The 22,497-nt window shown below is 44.6% G+C and overlaps 1 protein-coding gene across 5 annotated transcripts in view; it reads left to right on the top strand.

Annotated features, from left to right (window-relative positions):
• GADL1 (GAD like acidic amino acid decarboxylase 1) overlaps nt 1-22,497 on the top strand; it is a 190,991-nt gene that overhangs the window by 2,332 nt on the left and 166,162 nt on the right. Inside the window, exon 1 of one of the 5 annotated variants that reach the window (XM_089331209.1) lies at nt 1,875-2,102. The exons of the other annotated variants lie outside the window; for them this stretch is intronic. The gene's annotated coding sequence lies outside the window, so the exon portion shown is untranslated. Of the gene's footprint in view, nt 1-1,874; nt 2,103-22,497 lie in introns of those variants that run through there. 5 annotated transcript variants of the gene reach the window in all.

The following is a 22,497-nucleotide window of genomic DNA, read 5'->3' as shown; positions in this document are numbered from 1 at the left end:
CTGGGGTGTGTAAATAGTGAGTTCCAAACTTTAAGTCTAAATTCCCAAGAGTAGTGGAAGGCTTCAGTTGCTGTCTCTCTGGCCATTTCTGAGCAGGTGAGAAGGTGGGAATGGGTTTCCCTCCACCTGATTGTGACCAATGCTTGCTATGACATCTTTGAAAAGTATAGGATGAGTATCTGTAGAGTTTAGTGAATTTCCAAGTATTTATGACAAGACCATGCAATGTGACATTTGACAAAGTGGGAATTTGTTCCATGAGCTGGAGTATTTTCAGTCAACACGAATGGCTGTGACCCCTGCATGGTCATCATTGCCCTCGGAAGTTGAGTTCTGAAACACACAAGTTTATCAATCAGTATGACCAAATCTGGAACAAAACAATTTGTAAATGGAGTGCCCTTTAAGATGGAAAGAACATATTTTATAGAATCCCCGATGGTGATGATAGGCTATCCTTATACAGATTATAGAACCATTTAGCCTCACCATTGCGATTTTTAATGTCACTTTTAGTGAACATGCTACTATTTGAGTAAAAGTGGCAGGTTCCATCAAACACTGCATATGTTCCTCCTTGTTCTATTAAAATATATTCCAATGCCTATTGATTGTCCATAACTACCTTGGACAGGGTGTCAACAGATGTCAGTACTTGCTATAAAGGTTGGCCTGAAGTGTAAGCCAGATTACCTAAAGCGATGGTCAGGTTTTTAAAATTAGCTTCATGTGTCTCACCAAGATCTAGTATTATAATAGAAGAACCTGCTAAGGAATTTTTTCTGCCAGTAACTGCTCCAGAAAGAATCAATTGAAGAGGTAGGTACAACATGTCTACCTTAAAGTGCAGCATTCTTGATGTGACAAAAGCAAAAGATTTGCTTATTTTTTTGCTTTCTGAAGAGGTATTTAAGATCTTCGACTGGCTCACAGAAATAGGCTGACTTACCTTTCAAGTGCACTTATGAAGACTTAGGAGGTAGAAGTTTAATCCTTGACAAATGTACGCAGCTTAGCATGCCCTGTAATTTCACTGAGGTAGGCGTGCTCAGTAGCACCTGGGAGGGAATCGTCCATTTAGGCTGCAAATGGTCTGATGGGGATCCTTGTATAACCAAGGTGAGTGGTTTCCTCCGGCTTCAGAAACCACACGTCTCTGAGGTAGGAGCTGCCTGAGTACCGCCGCTTCTTAAAACCAAGAACTGCCTGAGCTCTGCCGATTGTGAAAACCAAAAAAACTGTCTGAGGCCAAAACCTCACTCATTTGCTCAGACGCCTTAGCTGAGAGTGAAATGAAACTGTGCTATAGCACATTTCTTGAGAGAGAAACCACAAAAGCTGAGAAGAGAGACTGGGAGACAGAAAAAAAATTTAGGATGTAGAAACCACTCCCTGCTGAGATAGAAATCCTTTGATGGCCGGCGCCGCGGCTCACTAGGCTAATCCTCCACCTAGCGGCGCCGGCACACCGGGTTCTAGTCCCGGTCGGGGCGCCGGATTCTGTCCCGGTTGCTCCTCTTCCAGGCCAGCTCTCTGCTGTGGCCCGGGAGTGCAGTGGAGGATGGCCCAAGTGCTTGGACCCTGCACCCCATGGGAGACCAGGAGAAGCACCTGGCTCCTGCCATCGGATCAGCACGGTGCGCTGGCCTCGGCAGCCATTGGAGGGTGAACCAACGGCAAAGGAAGACCTTTCTCTCTGTCTCTCTCTCTCACTGTCCACTCTGCCTGTCAAAAAAAAAAAAAAAAAAAAAAAAAGAAATAAAGAAATCCTTTGAAAGCCCCTTACCTTGTTGCCATTTTTTAAACAGGTATCTAGTCCCTTCATGGTTGCCATTTTGTTATAGGCTAACTTAAGACAAAATTTAATATTTCAGATTCTTGCCGTCTACTTACAGAAGAATTCTAAGCACGGGCTCAGACAATACATGCAACGTGTGCTGCTCCTCTCCTAGCACTTTTAGTAGTGTTTGCAGCTATTTATCTCCCTGTCCCTGGATTGAAGTGATTGAGGAACCACAAATCTCCACAGCGTCCAGCACAATGCCTGGCACATGAGAGGTTTAGATACGCAAAACAGAGTCACTCAAGAAACTCATGCGCCGGTAAATGATTTAGAAAGTGATGGTAAGGGGAGATGGTGGTGGGATTTGGGTAACAATACAAGATTCCTGAAATTCTTTAGTCTTTTCTACCTTTGCATTAAATGTTGAGTACCTAGTCACTTTTTCCTTTATGAGCTGTTATAATGAAAATTTGTAACCTTTGACCGTCATGCAATAGAGCATTGTTTAGAACACCCAAATATCTATTAGCTGCTTGGCTTCAATCAGTCATGGCAGGATAACAATATTATGTAAATGCATTCTATTTTTGAAAAATGGTAATACATTGTAAGAGGACCTAACTGATGGATAGCAAAGGATTAATAGACATTGCTTTTCGGTAGGTGATGATATGGATATTCCTTGAATTCTTTGGCTTGGTTGTCTTTTTCAATTCTTACATAATGAGCTTTCCTTATTTTTACTAAGAAGAAACCAATATAAGAAATATATATGTATACATGTTATATTTCTTATTTATTGTATTTCATATATACATATATATGTATGTATGTATGTATATTGTAGATCAGTTATACTCTACCACCTGTCCCTGGACATTTAGGTGATCTTCTCAGCTTAGTTTCTAGATTTGCCCTCCTAACTATTTCTGAACATTTAAATGGTTTCCAACTTTTAAGTCATATAGAATAGTGTAATTGATCTGAAAGACATGAGCAATTGAAAAAAAATCTCAAAGGAGAAAAAAAGAAGCTAACTTGAAGTCCCTAAGGACATTAATTTTTCAGTACATTGTCACACTGAACACATTTGTTGCTGCAAATCACAGTTAACCTAATGTTTTGTCTCTCCTCTCCCCTTGGCTTTTCTTTCTTTGCTGTGTAAAATTTTATGACAGCTCATGAATTCCTGATTTGTCAGTGTTCCCTGTTGTTTTGTGTACTTGAAATGTTTTCAAGGTGGCCATTGTTGGGTGCCCTGTCTCTTCTGCAAGATCTTTTATAAAAGAGAGTGATTTTCTTGTTGCTTTCACATCAGCATTATGTGGTGTGAATGGGTAATCTTTAATCTTACACATATATCTGCCTCATGGAATTCATACTGTTGCTTCGACACTTTCCATTGATTTCTGCCCAATGTTTCATTGTGTCTTCAGTTTTCTTTCTTTCTTTCTTTCTTTCTTTCTTTCTTTCTTTCTTTCTTTCTTTCTTTCTTTCTTTCTTTCTCTCTCTCTCTCTTTCTCTCTTTCTCTCTTTCTCTCTTTCTCTCTTTCTCTCTTTCTCTCTTTCTCTCTTTCTCTCTTTCTCTCTTTTTTTTTGGACAGGCAGAGTTAGACAGTGAGAGAGAGAGAGACAGGGAGAAAAGTCTTCCTTCTGTTGGTTCACTCCCCAAATGGCCGCTATGGCCGGTGTGCTGCGCTGATCCGAAGCCAGGAGCCAGGTGCTTCCTCCTGGTCTCCCATGGGGTGCAGGGTTCAAGCACTTGGGCCATCCTCCACTGCACTTCCGGGCCACAGCAGAGAGCTGGCCTGGAAGAGGAGCAACCGGGACAGAATCCAGTGCCCCAACCGGGACTAGAACCCGGAGTGCTGGAGCTGTAGGCAGAGGATTAGCCTAGTGAGCTGCGGCGCTGGCCAGTTTTCAGTTTTCTGACTGAATAGTAGAACATGGAGTCCCTTTTTCCAGGATATGTACTCTTACATATGGGGAACTTCTTGTCAGTCTTCAAGGTGATCCCTACCTCATTTTTGAGGTTTTCCCCCACCAGTCCGTCATGACATGCTTGGAGTCTCGTTGAGACCACCTCCCCTTCTTGTTGTCTGCCCTGGCTCACCCTTTCCCCTAGGAGTCCTGATCTCTTGACTTGAGAGTCACTAGAGATCAAATAGTTTGTCTCTTCTGAAAACTCATGTTGGAGTTGAATCCCTATTGTGAGCTATTAAAATGGTAGAAATGGAATCTACCATGGCGTTCAGAGGTGAGGCCTGAGAGGGGGTTGGGATTGGTTATGCTGGTGAAGGCTGCGGCCCTGTGATTGGACACCAGTGGCTTTATGAGAAGAGAGAGCAAACAGAGGAGGCGTGCACATCCCTGTGCTGTCTCTTTTCATGGATGCTCTCTGTCTCTTTGGGACTGTGCCAGCAAGCACACCAACAACAGATGCAGCCCTTGGGACCTCTGGAACTGTAAGCTAATAAGCCTCTTTTAGTTGTAAAATTATCCAGTGTCAGGGACTTCTGGCCGAAATGCAAGATAGTCCTAATATGAGGGTGATGCCCCTGTTCTACCCCTTTGTGGTAGAATAGGTACAGGAAGGGAAAGACGTCTCTAAAATAGAATCCCTGCTCCATTAAAATGCTCCAGACACTGACAGATCCTAGCACATCCCCCATCTCCACAGGGCTTTGGCAGATTCCTCAGACTCTGGGACTCCAAGGAGCTGGGGTCTATTTTCTGCTCATTAAAATTTTTGGGATGTGAGGGCTGGACATACAGAATGTCTAGTTATCATTTTGTATGCTTGTAACACCCATCCAGATGAAAAATTATAATTTCACCATCATCCTAGAAGCCCCATTGTGTGCTCTGTTCCAATCAGAGCCTCTTCCTCCCCTATAAAAAATTGCCATTCTTATTTTGATAATAATTACTTTTTTGCATGTTCTATAGCTTTACCATTCATACGTGCATTCCTATGTGTTATGATATAGTCTCAACTATTTTAAAAACTATGATATGTATTTATAACATGTAGATTTCTTCTCTATCCTCTTCTCTCCTTTTAATTTACCCTATGAAGCTCTTGGTCCAATTGATTTATTGAATTCTCTACAACCTGAATTTCAGAGTGTGTATGCTCATGGTTGAATTTTTTTTTTCTTGAAGATTATCTTCCTGTGAACTCCAATGTATGCCACGCTAGCCCTTCTTCCTTCTCAATCCTTGCCTGCATACAGTAGGTACTCTATTAATTAAGAGGTGAGGTACCATACCATGTTGATGTCCAGGCTCCACCAGTTACTAGATTGTAGACTTGCAGGTAAGAACTCTAACCTTGGGCATGCTGCTTGAATTCCCTGGTCCAGGTTTCTCATTGATAACTAGCACCAGTGCCTGCCTTACAGAGTAGTGGTAGGGATTAAATGAGCCAATACATGCAAGCACATAGCACTGGCTCACCGCTCTTGTATACTCTACGTGAACTATCATCACTGTGGTCATCATTGCTAAGTAGGAAGGAGTGGCAGACTTCACTTGGGACTGGAGCTCCTATGTACTGTTAGAAACTTGCTTGGCTCTGTTTTTGTCCCCTGCCTATCCTATGATGCCTCCCAAGAGCTCAAGGCTTTCCCCTGGCTTGCAACAATAGAGATGGGGACCCAGAGACCACTCAGGCTGAATACCTCACAGCAATCAGAATCCTCGGGTCCTTTCTGTAGCACACAGAGTAAGCACGAGACTTGTAGGATGACTTTACTGGCCTGAAGCTTGCCTTTCTGATGAGAAGTTCATGTTCTCCTTCAATGGGCTGTGAGAACAGCTTTGTTTAGGACATCAGAGCCCCCGGCCCCGTGAACCCTCTCTCACACTATTCTACTTCACTCCCTGCCCTATCTGCTGCTCACCGGCCAGTTTGCTTTTATTGTGCCCAAATTTTGCTCTTTGTAGGGCATAAGGGGAGGACCTTGCTTGCTTTGCAGACCCCCTGGATACCAGGGTTGGTGGTGGGAAATCAGCCCTGATCTTTCAGTGTGCAGAAGTCTCCATATTGCAACTTCTTTGGACACATCTTGTCCTGTAGGCTAATTTACACTTTTTAATCTTTAAGTTCCAGAGACAGAATAAAATCATTTTATTTATTAGGCTTCTTATTATGAGGCAATCAGACATTTCATTGAGCTTCGCCTATTCAGCTCCTCAGTTCCGGCGTTAACTTCGCTAGGCATTATAACGAGTTGGTTAAAATTGATGTCCTCATTGAGTAATTATTTCAAATATTAGTAATTGAGTGCATTACAGGGCAGTTTTGCAAACTTTCATATTTTAAGCATATTAGAGACCTATATTCAAAATTTTTATATTTTATTTTGCTTTTGATCTCATCACTCATTTTCCACTCCTGCCTATTACTAATGCTGAACTATTGGAAAACATTCAAAGTTAGGAAACAGGGATTCATTGGAAAAATGTAAATGTGGAGTTATTTAAATTATAGTAGATCACAAAACACGGGGGATAGAAAGAGTTCATTTTGTTAAAAAAAAAACAAAGCATAATCCATTTGTACATAGGGAGCTGGAACTGAACAGCCACACGCAGGGATAGGAAGTAGCTGTGTACGATTGAGGGATAATGGGTTTTTCGTAGGTTCTTCTGCTGTCTGGACTTTCTGTAGAGAGCTCGCACTGCTTCTGTCAAAAAGAAAACAAATTAACTTGTTAGGGAAATGGCTTGGGGTTCTTGTTTGACTTTAAATATCTTTCTCACACTAGGCTGGGCTTTCCAGCTGCATTCTGCTGGCTTGATTTTCATCTTCCTGCAATTTCTGTTATTAAAAAAATCCTTATGTTAGAATCCACAGTGTGTTCCAATTAATCTCCTACAGCTGAGTAGTTAGGCTGCTTCAATATTTTTTTATTTGTCACAAGCAAGACTGAAGAAAAAGCAATAGGCTGAGAATGAATTAACAATATACAAGAGAAAAGTGAGGGAAACCTACTGTTTTTTAATAGGAAAAGATTAACCCTGCGTTAGGGCATACCAAAGAATTGAATAGTTGTGGGATGCATCAGAATGGTCAGTCCTTGGAAATCCAGAGACAGGACATATTGAACTTTTTGATGAGTGGCCATCTTGACCAATGTGCATCTGTTTCTGCAGGACAGCTAGGGGGAAGGGCAGGGTTTGAGCTCAGCTGTCATAGCGATGGAGGCTCAGTGTCTGGCTAAAAGCAACAACTCCCCCCCAACCCTTTTAATATTTATTTATTTGAAAGGCAGACTTACAGACAGAGTCAGGGAGAGAGAGAGAGGCCTTCCATCCGATGGTTCACTCCCCATTGGCCTCAATAGCCAGAGCTGTGCCGATCCGAAGCCAGGAGCTGGAGCTTCTTACAGGTATCCCATGTGGGCCCAGGGGCCCAAGGACTTGGGCCATCTTCTACTGATTTCCCAGGCCATAGCAGAGAGCTGGATCAGAAATGGAGGAGCCGGGACTTTAACCGGCGCCCATATGGAGTGCTGGCACTGCAGGTGGTGACTTTACCCACTATGCCACAGCACCAGCCCCCAAACCCTTCTCTAAACATCTTTCTATGCCCCAGGGCAATGAAGGTGAGAAGAGGCACCAGTGTGAAGCTCACAGGATTTTGTGAAACTGGTGGGGAAAATACAGAGTCTTCAACAAGTTATGGAAAAGGTGCATTTGAAAAAAGTATGCACAGATTTCAAAACACTAGCTTTAAAATGTTTTCTTTTAAAAACAATTAAGCATTTGTTGGGTTAAAACAAAAAAAATGTTAGCACCAAAATGAACCTATATTTAATTCCATTCTTTTTCTTACTCATTCTTTCTTTCCAATTTCCTATCTTCCTCCTCTAATACACATTTTTCACATTGAAATGTATGGCTAAATAAAATGGGCTCAATGGGGAGTGCACTTTTTTAAAAAAGATTTATTTAGACAGAGAGGGGGAAATAGAGAAACAGATCTTCCATTTACCAGTTTACTCCCCAAATGGCTGTAATGACCAGAGCTAGGCCAGGCTGAAGCCAGGAGCAAGGGACTTCTTCCAGGTCTCCCATTTGGGTGTGGGGCCCCAAAGACTTAGGCCATCTTCCACTGCTTTTTAAGGTGCATTATCGGGGAGCTTGATTGGAAATGGAGCAGCCGAGAGTCAAACCAGTGCCCAAATGAGATGCTAGCATTGCAGGTGGCGGCTTAACCCATTAGACCACAATGTTGGTCCCAGGTGAGGGGTGCAGGCACTTTTTAACGTAGTTTAGTTTGAACAAACCAAATCACAAATGCACTACAAAATGAGAAAGAAAGACCTTTGACTTCTGTCACTCTCAGCAAAGAAGTTGAAAAAAGGTGGTGATTTTTAAGATTTCTCCTTCTTTAGAACTAAAATAGCACAGAGAATAATACAATGTAGAAGATGGGAAGTGTTTGTCTTTGTTTTGCTGCTGACTAACATAAGGTGGTTGATGTAAACACCTCCTTGAACTTGTGCTGAGGTTGTGTCTCTGGTGCAAACTGGCCCTGCACTGCTTTAAGAACCTTGTCTTCAATAGGTACTGCAGACTTGCAGAAGAAATGAGTCACTGAGACTGCCAATGAGGGGGTTTTGCCTGATACTCCAATTATGAAAAAATACATTGTAAAGTTCTTTTTAAAATTTTTAAGTTTATTTTTATTTACTTGAGAGAGAGAGAGAGAGAGAGAGAGAGAGAGAATGCATCTATCTGCTGGTTCATTCTCAAATGCCTGCAATAGCTGGGGCTGGACCAAGAAGAAACCAACAGGAGCCTGGAACTCAGTCTAGGTCTTCCACATGGGTGGCAGGGTCCCATGTATTTGGGCCATTACTTGCTGCCTCCCAAGGTTCACGTTAGTGGGGACCTGGAATTGGAAGCAGAGTTGAGACTCGAACTAAGGCACTCAGGTGATGACTCAGCTGTTGCGTCAAACCCTGCTTCCATCATGAAGTTCCTATGTGTGGAATTGTCAGAAGGCAGTCATTTTTCTCTGCCCTAGCTGGGCTTTATTCCAAAGTCCTAAGATGGGATTTATATACTCTCTTTAAAGTTTTCTGGTCTGTGGCGATTGCGGCTGCACTCTGTCTATATGGGGACAGATCCCAGCAAAGGTTGATCCTCACACCCAAGGGAATATCACTGAATGTGTTTTCATTGTTCCCTTCCTGTTCCTTATTGGCAGTGAAATGGCAGAATCTTGTAGATGAAGACACAGACACCTTGGAGTTGAGTGATCAAGTAGGAAATCCAGAGCCAAAGGACTTACACCAGTAGGAGACCAGCAGTCTGTCCACAGCTGACTGTTCCACTGCTACCACTTCAAGAGACAAAGACTTAAAAATTTTGCTAAACAAAAATCTCAGAAGATTTGTGATTGCATCAAAACAATAACTATTTAGGAATAATTGAGCCAAGGAGATTAAAGATTTGTAAACTGAAAACTACAAAATCTGCTAAAAGAAATTAAAGACACATATAATTGGAAAGATATCATCTGCTCACATATTGAAAGAAAATATTGTTAAGTTGTTGATACGTCCTAAAGTATCAACTTGATAAAGTCCTAAGATTTGACACAATCCCTATTAAAATTTCAATGCAGTTTTTTGCATATATAGGAATTTTCATCCCCCCAAATCATGGAATTCAAGGGACCCTGAATAGTTAAACCAATTTTGAAAACAAAGTTGAAGTTTGAGCACTCACAGCTCCTGATTTCAAAACATACTACAAAGTTATAGTAATGAAAACAGTGTGGTGCTAGTATAAAGACAGACATGTAGCCCAATGGAAGAGAATAAAGAGCCCACATAAACCCTGACATGCATGGTCAAGTGGCCTTTGAGAAGCATGACAAAGTCAGTAGGGAAAGGGGTGTTCCTTCAACAAATGGTGTTGCAAACATTGGGTATGCACATGGAGAGGAACTAAGTTGGACCCTTATCTTACCCCATGTACAGAAATTAAGTCAAAAATGGATTAAAAGGCCTGGTTGTGGCCGGCGCCGTGGCTCACTAGGCTAATCCTCCGCCTTGCGGCGCTGGCACACCGGGTTCTAGTCCCGGTCAGGGCGCCGGATTCTGTCCTGGTTGTCCCTCTTCCAGGCCAGCTCTCTGCTGTGGCCCAGGAGTGCAGTGGAGGATGGTCCAAGTGCTTGGACCCTGCACCCCATGGGAGACCAGGAGAAGCACCTGGCTCCTGCCTTCGGATCAGTGCGGTGCGCTGGCCGCAGCGTGCTGGCCGCAGCAGCCATTGGAGGGTGAACCAATGGCAAAAGGAAGACCTTTCTCTCTGTCTCTCTCTCTCACTGTCCATTCTGCCTGTCAAAAAAAAAAAAAAAAAAAAGAAAAAAAAAAGAAATCCTTTGAAAGCCCCTTACCTTGCTGCCATTTTTTAAACAGGTATCTAGTCCCTTCATGGTTGCCATTTTGTTATAGGCTTATTGGAACAGAACATAGGGTGGTGGTTCCCAGGAACTAGGGATAGGAGGCAAAGGGCATTTTTTAATGGATATAGAGTTTTGGTTTAGCATGATGAAAAGTTCTGGGGATCTTTTTCACTACAAATTGAATATATCTGACACAGCTCCACTGTGCATGTAAAAATGCTTAAGACAGCAAATGTTATGTTATACATTTTTACTACAATAAATAAATAATACTCAATTTAAAAACACAGACAAAAACACTTTAAGGATAGTGACGTTTATAAAAATCATTTAGAAACTTATTGCTCATAACAAGTTTAGTATGTGTGTGTATGTATGTGTGCGTGTGTGTGCATATGTGCACGTGTGTGTGCGTGTGTGTTTGCACGTGTACGTGTGTGTGTGTGTAGGATCTTGGTATTGCCATTGTATTGATCATATTGTGATACTTCTGAAGAACTGAGATATACCCAGCTGTGTGTCCCTGCACTGAGTGATCTCTGTTGGCTGTTCCTACATTTTTGTGTCCTCTTTCCTGAAGTTACTTTCTTGTCAGTCTCCTCTGAATGTCAGCCATATTTTCTTTCTTCTCCTAAGTCTCGGTAGCATCCTGAGTCACCACTTCCTGCCCCTCCTCCAAATTATTGCCTGTACAAGGGTGGTCCTTGTCTCATCTTCTGGTGTTCAAACGTACAGATGTTTGCTTGGAATTGTGCACAGTGTAAGACAGATTCCCTCCAAATGGGACTTGAGGTCTATTATAAGAAGAGTTTAGAAGTAGGTGCTACCTTGGCATTGTTCTAATTTTTTTTTGCATTCTTCTGTATTCTTGTGCATGTTCTAGTTATTTGATTTTGCTAGAAAAGAGCTTCCAGTCAACGTGTATATAAATACAAATATTTCATGTAAATGTATGCATGCATAATTAAAGCTTGTGTCATGATTTGAAGAAACTGACAATATTTCATTGCTTAGGAGCCATGCATGTAAACTTGAGTTGGCAGATAAGTCCTGGTTTGGAAGGAAATCATAGCTTTCTACTCACCGAGTTACACTGGGAATGTGATTGATTGGCCTGTACCTCCTATCTATTGTCTTTCTTTCCACTGTTCCCATAAGCAGAAACACTAAGCAAGTTCGAAGTCCAGCTGACAGCAGGGTGACCGACCATATTTCATTCTTTTTACACTGCACATGATTTTCTAAGAGCTTTCTTCGGGTATAATTTATATTCCATAAAATTCACCAGTTTGAGTGTAAAATTCAATTTTTAGTAAATTTACTGAGTGATTTAACCCTCACCACAATCCAATTTTAGAATATTTCCATGCACATGAAATATATTTTTTAAATTATTGTGCTTTTCTTTTGCTGCTTTTCTGAATACTCTCTGCAAGCTGCTGTCTGTTTGGGCGAGATTATAATCTTTGTAGGGAGAACACAAAGAGAAAGACAGTTAATATTTAGATCCCTGAAGTCAAAATGGGAGTTTCAAACAAAGCAATAGTTTTAACAGCCAGACTTTTGCCTTGAGTTAGGGCTTCTCAATTTGGTCATTTCCCCTTTAACGTGACCTACTACATCTGAAAGACAAAATTGTGGGTTTTTCCCATGGTGTAGGGACGACACTGCATTTTAAAGTTATCCATGGGACCAGCGCTGTGGCGTGGTGGGTAAAGCCACCACCTGCAGTATTCACATCCCATCTGGGCGCTGGTTTGAGTCCTGGCTACTCCACTTCTGATCCAGCTCTCTGCTGTGGCCTGGGAAAGCAGTAGAAGATGGCCCAAGTCCTTGGACCCCTACACCCATGTGGGAAACCTGGAAGAAGCTCCTGGCTCCTGGCTTCGGATCGGCACAGTTCTGGTCATTGTGGCCTTCTGGGGAGTGAACCAGCAGATAGAAGATTCTCTCTCTCTCTCTCTCTCTCTCTCTCTCTTTCTCTTTCTCTCTCTTTCACTCTCTGCCTCTGCCTCTCTGTAACTCTGCCTTTCAAACAAATAAGTAAATCTTAAAAAAAAATAAAAATGTTATCCATGGCCAGCGCCGTGGCTCAATAGGCTAATCCTCCACCTAGCGGCGCCGAAACACCGGGTTCTAGTCCCGGTCGGGGCACCGGATTCTGTCCCAGTTGCCCCTCTTCGAGGCCAGCTCTCTGCTGTGGCCAGGGAGTGCAGTGGAGGATGGCCCAAGTGCTTGGGCCCTGCACCCCATGGGAGACCAGGAGAAGTACCTGGCTCCTGCCTTCGGATCAGTGAGGTGCGCCAGCCGCAGTGTGCCAGCCATGGCGGCCATTGGAGGGTGAACCAATGGCAAAGGAAGACCTTTCTCTCTGTCTCTCTCTCTCTCTCACTGTCCTCTGCCTGTCAAAAAAAAAAAAAAAAAAAAAAAAGCTTATCCATGAGGCTAAGGTTGAGAAAAAGGAACACTCCATTTGGCAGAAGCCATTCAAAATCTTCACTTTTCGCAGGAGGCCGTAGTGAGGTGAGAAAGAGATTGGGGCAAGAGAGGCAAGTGCTGCTGTGTACAGTCTCGATTTCCCGTCAAAGCAGGCTGGGGACAGCAGTGGCGGTGTCTCTGGCAATGTATGACCACCTGGAGAGCAGCAGCGGGCATCTTTACTGACTGCTCTTGGCGGAGGGTCCTATGCAGCCTTGGTGACACTGGATGGAGAGGCAGAGCCCAGCCTGAGCTCTCTGAGGCATAGGGGCGACTCACAAAGACCCTCCTGTCCTAGAGGAAGGTGGGTGAATCGAGGCCCTCCATCCTCCATGGGTCAGAAGCCATGGGACCAACCCCACTGACTGGGGAGCACTCTCAGAGGATGGCAGTCAGAGTGCTTCCAGTCAGCGCACAATGAGAGAGGAGAGAAGAGAGCCTGGCTCAGCCACAAGTGGCAGGTGGGAATGGAGTGCAGGTGTTGCCAGGCGAGAGGGGCCAGGGACACATTCCTGTGCACACTGCAGCGCCCTAAGGACTCCAACTCTCTTTCCACCTTCCAATCGAGTGAGACATGGCTTTCTCCCCTTCTAGCTAGAAGCCGTTAAGAAGAGTGTTAGAAGACAGAAGTGTGGAAATCTAAGATATCAAACAATTTAACACAGAAAAACAGAATAACCAAAAAGGACTGTACACTTTATTACATCAGATCAAGTGTTTTTTTAAATATTTATTTATTTATCTGAAAGGCAGAAACTCTCTCTCTTTCTCTCTCTCTCTCTCTCTCTCTCTCTCTCTCTCACACACACACACACACAGATTATCCATCTGCTAGTTCATTTCTCAAGTGATCAGAAGCCAGTTCTGAGCCAAGAGCCAGGAACTCCATTCTGGTCTTCTACATGGGTAGCAGGGTTCCAAACACTTGGGCCATTCTCTGCTGCTTTCCCAGGTGCCTTAGCAGGAAGCTGGCTCACAAGTGGAGCAGCCGGGACTTGAACTGACGCTCTAATATGGGAAGCTGGCATCACAAGTAGCTGTGTAACCCACTGCACCACAACATAGATCCCTTGATCAAGTTTCAACCAGTGGATAAAGTGAATTTTATTACCTCTTTCCAGCAATGGGGGTTCATGAGAGAGAGAATATTAATATGAGGTCAAAATAAAGATGCTATATTTTCTCTATATACCTGAGTGTCATAAGGGCGAGGACAACACAAATAAACTTAAGACAAATGCAGTTGATTGCTTCAGTGCCATTGCCACTGCCACTGTCTTTGGGAAATGCAGTTGTACAAGGTAAATATGTGCAATGCGGGGACTCAGTGATGTTGATGAGGTAAACGAGAGGCAGAGAGAGAGAGAGGAAGAGAGAGAGAGAGAGAGAGAGAGAGGCAGTGAGCAAACTCCCACCTGTTGGTTGACTCCTCAAATGCCTGCCATGGCTGGGGCTGGGCTGGGGTCTGCGGCTAGGAGCTGGGAATGCAATCCAGGTCTCCCACCGGGATGGCAGGGACCCAGTTACTTGCACCATCACTGGAATCCAGGACCACAGTCTGAAATGAAGCCCAGGCACTCCAGTGTGGGACACAGGCATCTAGACTGCTAAACAGAACACCCACTCCCAAGTTCTCCATTTTTTAGAGAGGGAAAATAAGTGGGTGTCCTATTGTAATTTTCAGCCAAAGTGTGCATGTATTTACTCTTACCTACAAACTCGTTGTTTAAGCCAAGTGATACAGACATGTTAGAGAGGAAGCAGCATTTCTTTGCCTTAAGAAGACTTCAGGGGCTCAAAGCCCACCTGTCATCTTCGTCATCACTACCTCCCCAAAGCCACCTCCATGAAGATCCCAAACACTTTAGAAAAGCACAGGTCTGGGGCAGGCGCTGTGGCGCAGCAGGTTAAAGCCCTGGCCTGAAGCGCCAGCATCCCATATGGGTGCCGGTTCTAGTCCCAGCTGCTCCACTTCCAATCCAGCTCTCTGCTGTGGCCTGGGATAGCAGTAGAAGATGGCCAAAGTCCTTGGGCCTCTGCACCCATGTGGGAGACCTCGAGGAAGCTCCTGGCTCCTGGCTTCAGATAGGCACAGCTCTAGCTGTTACAGCCATCTGGGGAGTGAACCAGCAAATGGAAGACCTCTCTCTGTCTCTACCTCTCTCTGTAACTCTGTCTTTCAACTAAATAAAATAAATCTTAAAAAAAAAAAAGCATAGGTCTGTGCAGCACCCATGAGGCCCACTTTTAGAAGAGCTGGGATGTGGTCTATGCTAATTACAAGAATAGGATTTTAGTTGAAAAATGATCTCTCACCATAGAATCATTGTTAGGGGTGGCAAGGTGTCTCACAGCACATCATTGAACCGAGGGCCTCATTTAACCAGCGAGAGAAGGTACTCACAGAGTACTTAGAGCTACTTAGAGCCAGATTCAGGGCTGAGACTCCCCTATCCCAAATGCCGGAATGTTTCTTTCATCACAGTGCTAGGGCAAGTAATTAGAAGTCAGAAGCCAACCCTGAAAATAGTGACCAAATCAGAGTTGGGATTTATGCCTTTCTATACCAGCATCTGAGATTGCTTGGTATAGTGTTAAGAATCCAAGCATTCAGGAGCTTATTACTGTTGCCTATTGCAGAGCAAATAACTGAAACACTAGATCTTAGAAAGCCACTGCTAAGTGTTAAAAATGTATTTTTGTGGTATAGCCACAAGCATTGAAAAATCCCATTTTTTTTTTTTTTTGACAGGCAGAGTGGACAGTGAGAGAGAGAGACAGAGAGAAAGGTCTTCCTTTTGCCATTGGTTCACCCTCCAATGGCCGCCACGGCTGGTGCGCTGGGGCCGGCGCACCGCGCTGATCCGAAGAGGAGCAACCGGGACAGAATCCGGTGCCCCGACCGGGATTAGAACCCGGTGTGCTGGCGCCACAAGGTGGAGGATTAGACTAGTGAGCCACGGTGCCTGCTAAATCCCAAATTTTCACACTCCAATTTTTGCCCATTAAATATACGGCAAAGTCCTCCCTTTGTTTGAGATTTTTTTAATACGATTATTCCCAAATCAGCACTCTGGATGCTATGTCGTTTGATCTTTCAACACTTAGTATTGACTCAAAAAATCAATAGGACTTAGTTGGTATTTTATGACATATCTGTTCTTTCAGATAGTTTGTGGGCCAAAACTATAACCCAAGAAATATATTTTCTTCATATGCATTTTCGTCATGGTATCTTTTGCTATACCATCAACTCAATTTTATTTCAGTACCTAATTTCTATGAAAAAGTGATATAGGAGAAAGAAAATCCATGAAAAATTGAATTTCCTAATATTAGTCAGTGGCCTTATTTTTCAAGTTGATGGCACAACAAAAGAGAATTTTTGAAAGTAATTGTTGGAAGTAAGTAAGATGACAGCTTTGCCCAGAAGTGTTCGATACAATTTGTCAGTTTAGCAGTTAATTGTTCTTTTATTGTTTCATGTGTGTTAGTCTAATCTCCCCTGCGAGAGATGCTGTAGTGCAGTGGAAAGAACAGAGAAGTTGCAGTCAATCAAAGTTTGAATACTAGTTCTGCTATTTACTGTACCAGTTCTGCGATTTCCACAGAGTTAGGTAACTTCTCCGATTCTCTTTTCCAAACTTGCAGAATTGGATATGATACTTGTCTCATCAGTGCCCCTAATAGTGTCTGTGTGGTCCGTTGGCATGCAAAAAATGGTGGCTGTTTGTTGCATTTGTGTTTTCCAGAAGCAGATTCTGATCAAGGAGTAGAGAGTAAGAAGTTACTTTGGGGCCGGCGCTGTGGCTCACTAGGCTAATCCTCCGCCTTGCGGCGCTGGCACACCGGGTTCTAGTCCCGGTCGGGGCGCCGGATTCTGTCCCGGTTGCCCCTCTTCCAGGCCAGCTCTCTGCTGTGGCCCGGGAGTGCAGTGGAGGATGGCCCAGGTGCTTGGGCCCTGCACCCCATGGGAGACCAGGAAAAGCACCTGGCTCCTGGCTCCTGCCTTCGGATCAGCGCGGTGTGCCCGCCACAGCGCGCCAGCCGCGGCGGCCATTGGAGGGTGAGCCAATGGCAAAGGAAGACCTTTCTCTCTGTCTCTCTCTCTCACTGTCCACTCTGCCTGTCAAAAAAATAAAAAAAAAATAAAAAAAATAAAAAAAAAAGAAGTTACTTTGTAAAGTGACCCCGGGGAGGCCAATAGCAAATGCACTGTAAATTAAGGTGTCTCTGTGGACAGTGGAACCTTCATCCCACTGGTGTCTCTGGGTGCTAGTGAGGAATACATACCTCAGAGTTATCCCATATGAAGGATTGCCATGTAAGTGGGTAGACAAATAATGGCCACTATCAAAAGGCCCCAGCAAGACTGAAGATGCTAGCACTCAGAAAGTAGACTACACGTGGCCATAGTACCTGAAGAACCACCTTATCCCACTTTTTGTTACCCACTATACCTTTTCTTACAGATGAATTTTCGTTTTCCTAGATTCTTTACCCAGAAGTGTGCTTGAATTGTCTCATACCAGCTCATGAGTGTTCCATATTCAGAAATGCTGTAATTCAGTTTAAAAATGGTTGGTACCATGAAATTAGCCATGATGGGAGTCTTTGCACCATAGAAATAGGAAATGCTGCCAATGAGGAATCTCTCCCTTGGAAACCAGTTTGCCAGGGCATCACACTTCCAGTTGCTTTGCATTACATAACTGGAGAGCAGAGATCACAGTATAGGCTTGAGAATCAGATAGACCTAAGTTCACATTGGAGCTCTGACACCTTTCAGCTGTGCAGCCTTGGGCAGGTTACCTAACTTCTCTGAGTTTCTGTATCCTCGTATGTGAAATGCAGTTGATGGTAGGTCACTTACACAGCTGTTGTGAAGAGCACATACAGCAACATTATTTGTAAGGAGTGTTTCAGGGTGAGGAGTTTATTACAGGAATCAGGCCTTCCACAATTGTAGGCGGAGCCAAGGAAGAAGTGGCAGGAGTGGCCACCGTGGTGCTTGTAGGGGAATGTGGGAATCCAAGCGTGTCCGCTTCCCAAAGTGAGACTGTGAGATGGGCTGGAGAGAGAGAGCTGTTTCCTCTGTGTAGCTGACAACTCTGAGGACCAACAACCACGCGTGGAGATGACAGAGCAAGAGTGTGAGGGAGGCTGCAAGGTGCTGGCCCGTCTCCATCTACCCATCACTGCACTTGACCTCAGACATTGACGGAGAGGCTGGGCTCCTGCTCCTCCACTTGTAGCACAGATGTAAGAGCCTCAGGGAACCATGGATTAGGAATCTGACCACAGGGCAGAATCTGACCATTTTCATAGATGCCCAGCTGGATTTCAGAACTGGTTTGGGCCAGGGACTGCCTGTGCTGCCTGTTCTTTCCTGGGAGCATCTGGGACACTGATCCTGCCCTGTGACACTGTCATATGTGATGTGTGCTGCCTGGTATCTTGAGTTTTAATTTACTGGACCCTGGACCAAGAACAGTTGCAACTGCTCAACCTCGTTTGCTTGTAAACCTGATACAGATATTGAGATCTGAGACTTCAAGCCTTATTCTTTAATAGGCTAGGATATTGGGGTGTACATGAGCATAGTTTGTGGATGAAAAGAACACGAGTCATTTGTGATCAGAAGCTGAACTGCTAAATATTGCAAAAATGGCTCCGAATTCCTTCCACTGTGTATTTGTGAAAGGGGCTAGAGAAAGAAAGCCATTTGCTCTGTGTAGCTGACATCTCTGAGGATCAGTAATGTGGCATCATGGGGTGAGCTTTTTCTTTTCTATGTCCCTGAGTCTAGCTGTCCTCAAGCTGTGCTTTGCCCAGTGGAATGCGGCAGAAATGGTGATGTGTGACATCTAATCTGAGGCCGCAAGAGGCTCTGTGGCTTTTACCGTCACTGTCCATGAACCTGCCATCACTTTGTGTATTTTTTTTTAATTTTTTGACAGGCAGAGTTAGTGAGAGAGAGAGACAGAGAGTTATAGACAGTGAGAGGGACAGAGAGAAAGGTCTTCCTTCCGTTGGTTCACTCTCCTAATGGCCGCCACTGCCAGTGCTGCATGCTGATCCGAAGCCAGGAGCCAGGTGCTTCTCCTGGTCTCCCATGCAGGTGCAGGGCCCAAGCACCTGGGCCATCCTCCACTGCACTCCTGGGCCACAGCAGAGAGCTGGCCTGGAAGAGGGGCAACCGGGACAGAATCCGGCGCCCCGACCGGGACTAGAACCTGGGGTGCTGGCACCGCAGGCAGAGGATTAGCCAAGTGAACCACAGCGCCAGCCCCTGCCATCACTTTGTGAGGAATCCCAGTCTGGTGTCTTGGAGGCTGGAAGCCTGCATGGAGAGGCCCAATGGGCTCCATCATCTCAGCGGAGCTCAGCTCCAGGCAAGTGCACAATTTGGATGCAGTCGTGTGACAGAGCCTGGGCAAGTCCAGCAGAATGACACAGCCAGGCCACAGAATCCCACAAAAGAACACAGTGCTGTAGCACAAAGCTTTTAAGGTTGAGGCTCATTTATTTGTGCAGCTAATCTACTTTCCCAGTAAGTTGTTTTTCTGCTTAACTGAAGCAGAGTGAGTGTTGGTTGTTTGAATCTGCACAGAGTTGGGTTGGATAAATGTTCTGCGGTTTCTAAGGGACTTGCCAAATGCCTGATGATGCTACACTTCTGGGAAACAGGCCCTGGAGTCTTATGGGAGATGGAGTGTGGACAGCCCTTAGGGTATCTGGTAGACCTGTAGAAGCGGTCACGTGGACAACAAACCATCTGTGTGCTATTGAACCTCAGTTCTCTCAAATTCACAATGAACAGATTTGCTAACTGATCTGTGGATACTTGTAAAGATCTACATTCCCATGAGTTTACAGACAACTGGCCTTGAAATACCTTTGACATGTTCTGAATGGATCCAAACCCATATCTCAGTGGGGCTCAGCTGAGGAGGAGCCCACACCAGGGTGTTGATGACCTGCTGGGTGGTGTTCCGTGAATACCACATTTCTCTATGGCAGAGGAACGCTGAGGTATGTGGGTGTCTCCCGGAGCACCTGCTTTGTCACTTCACAGCTTGCATCACTGCAGTGGCTCCCAGGTGGTTACCATTTTTTAGAACATTTGCTCCAGTTTTATATAGAGGAGACACTGATTCATGTCACAGAAAGGAGGAGAAGGAGGATTCTGGTGGCCGCCTCACAGCCTTTTCTACTTCCTTGAGCAATTCTGCTCTGACCCGGATTTGCATACCCTACTCCGCAATGAGAGTCCTCTCTCCTTAGAAGGCAGTTAGTACCCTCTGTTCTTATTTAAAGATGTCCTTAGGCCTGCACTGTGGCGTAGCTGGTAAAGCCACCCCTGTAGTTCCGCATCCCATATGGGCACCAGTTTGAGTCCCAGCTGCTACACTTCTCATCCAGCTCCCTGCTAATGTGCCAAGGAAAGCAGCAGAGGATGGCTCAAATGTTTGGGCCCCTGCACCCATGTGAGAGACCCAGAGGAAGCTCCTGGCTCCTGCCTTTGGGTTGGCCCAGCTCCGGCTTTTGTAGCCTTTTGTGGAGTGAACCAGCAGATGGAAGACCTCTCTCTCTCTCTCTCTCTCTCTCTCTCTCTTTGTAACCCTGTCTTTCAAATAAATAAATAAATCTTTAAAAAAGAAAATATGTCCTTGGAGAGGTCTCCTTGCCATTCCCTGCACCTTCTTGGTAGATTTTTTTCCCAACCCTTTGTTGTAACTCCATCAAGGAACTTCAGCCAGTAGTTTTCTGCATCCGAGGGTGCCACATATGAATGTCTCAGTGAGTGGGAGGTGCACAAGCCCGAGAGCACTTGCCCTGCCCTCCCCAGAAGATGCTTCACTGAAGCCATAGGCAGGAGGCAGAACCATGGGCATGGAGGAGCCCCTTATCAAAGTTAATCAACAGATCATGCAAATGAAGCATCCATTTATAGCATTTATTTAAATTTTCATTTAAATTGCTGGTTAAATGGAATACATTTAAAATCCTGAAGTCAACACTTGAGCAAATTGGTTTTAAAACTAGATATTAAATTGCTGCACATTGCAATTTAATACATACTTCCAAGATAATTACTTATTGCTTTAGGAGTACAAAATTGTGTCCAAATAGTTTAGTGTGGTTGATGAGACACAGGAAGTAATATGGTCTTGCTTGCCTGTTTTGGAAAAAAAAAATAGGATGTGTAATTATTAGCATGATGTCTGGCCTTAGATTGCCTGGCTTTGAATTCTGCCTCTACTAGCTGCATGATTTGGGCAGTTCTCTTCATCTCTCTGGTCTCAGTTTTCCTGTCTGTAAAATAGAGTTAATCAAGAAGCTTTTATTATATGATGGTTATAAGGTTAAATGAATGCCACATCAAATGCTCAGCTCAGGACAGGGCTTAGGGCACAATGGGATAAGCCACCACCTGCGACACTGGCATCCCAGATCAGAGCACCAGTTCACATGTCGGCTTCTTGCTTCCTATCCAGCTCCCCCCTAATGGGCCTAGGAGGCAGCAGAAGATGGCCCAGATGCTCTGGGCCCCTGTCTGCCAGATGGGAGCCCTGGATGGAGTTCTAGGCTCTTGTCTTGGGCCTGGCCCAGCTCAAGCTTTTGTGGCCATTTGGGGAGTGCACTAGCAAATCTTTTTCTCTCTGTTTCCCCTTGTCTGTCACTCTGCCTTTCAAATAAATAAAACATCTTAGAAAATGTGCTCAGCTTGTTCATACCTTGTTCTTGTAAGTTTTCATTAAATGTTAACCTTCATTATCATTTTATAAGCACAGTTACTTTTTTTTTGTTTCTTTGATGCCACACTAAAACCAGGAAAGCTACTAGAAAAGATAAAATCACCCAGGTGGTTGCACTGTGTTTATTTTTGATTGTCCTAGACTCATTGTGCTAGCACAGTTTTATATGCCTTGACCTCAAGCATCCAGAATTGTACATAGGTGAAATGTTTTAAAAAAAAAAGTCACATATTTATTTTCTGACAGTAATTGAGTGACCTCCAAGATTTGGAAAACAATAAAAATAGATGAGAAAATCTGAAGGCCCAGAGAGTCTGTTTAATAAGTGTGTCTGCTTAGCTTTAACTTTCCTTATTTGGACGTGGGCACAAAGTCCGGGTTGCCCACCATGTTAGTATGTTAGTTGTGGTTCTCTGGTTTCACAGAGCACAGAGGATTCCTGTCACTAAAAGGGAGAGTTTACTGGGAGGATCTTGGAAAGCTCACGGAACTGGAAAGAGGGAAAAATTAGGTCTGAAAAAGACAAGCACAGAGCAACTCTGAGGATCCGGAATCCTTGGAGAAGCCCACACAAGGGATCTTCGCTTAACTGGCAGTCTCACCAAGACTGTGTTCTGGAGTTAGGATGGCTCCCACTGGGATGCTCCTTGGGCCAAACGTCCTCCCAACTAAACACACTAAGAATGGGCATTACCCCGATTCGGTCTTAAATCTCAGCAAACACAGGGGCACTGAGAAGGCAGTGAGTCAAATCTGGTGATTCACAAACACATGGTGACAAGAACAACGAGGAGGCCGGCGCCACGGCTCACTAGGCTAATCCTCCACCTTGTGGCGCCAGCACACCAGGTTCTAGTCCCGGTCAGGGCGCCAGATTCTGTCCCGGTTGCCCCTCTTCCAGGCCAGCTCTCTGCTGTGGCCAGGGAGTGCAGTGGAGGATGGCCCAAGTGCTTGGGCCCTGCACCCCATGGGAGACCAGGAGAAGCACCTGGCTCCTGGCTTCGGATCAGCGTGGTGCACTGGCCGCAGCAGGCCAGCCGCGGCGG

The sequence above is a fragment of the Oryctolagus cuniculus genome, chromosome 4 (genome assembly GCF_051225735.1).
Source record: "Oryctolagus cuniculus isolate XC-2025 breed Fujian yellow rabbit chromosome 4, ASM5122573v1, whole genome shotgun sequence".
Taxonomy (NCBI): Eukaryota; Metazoa; Chordata; class Mammalia; order Lagomorpha; family Leporidae; genus Oryctolagus; species Oryctolagus cuniculus.
Note: the sequence above shows the minus strand (reverse complement) of the source record. Positions and strands in the feature narration are given on the sequence as shown.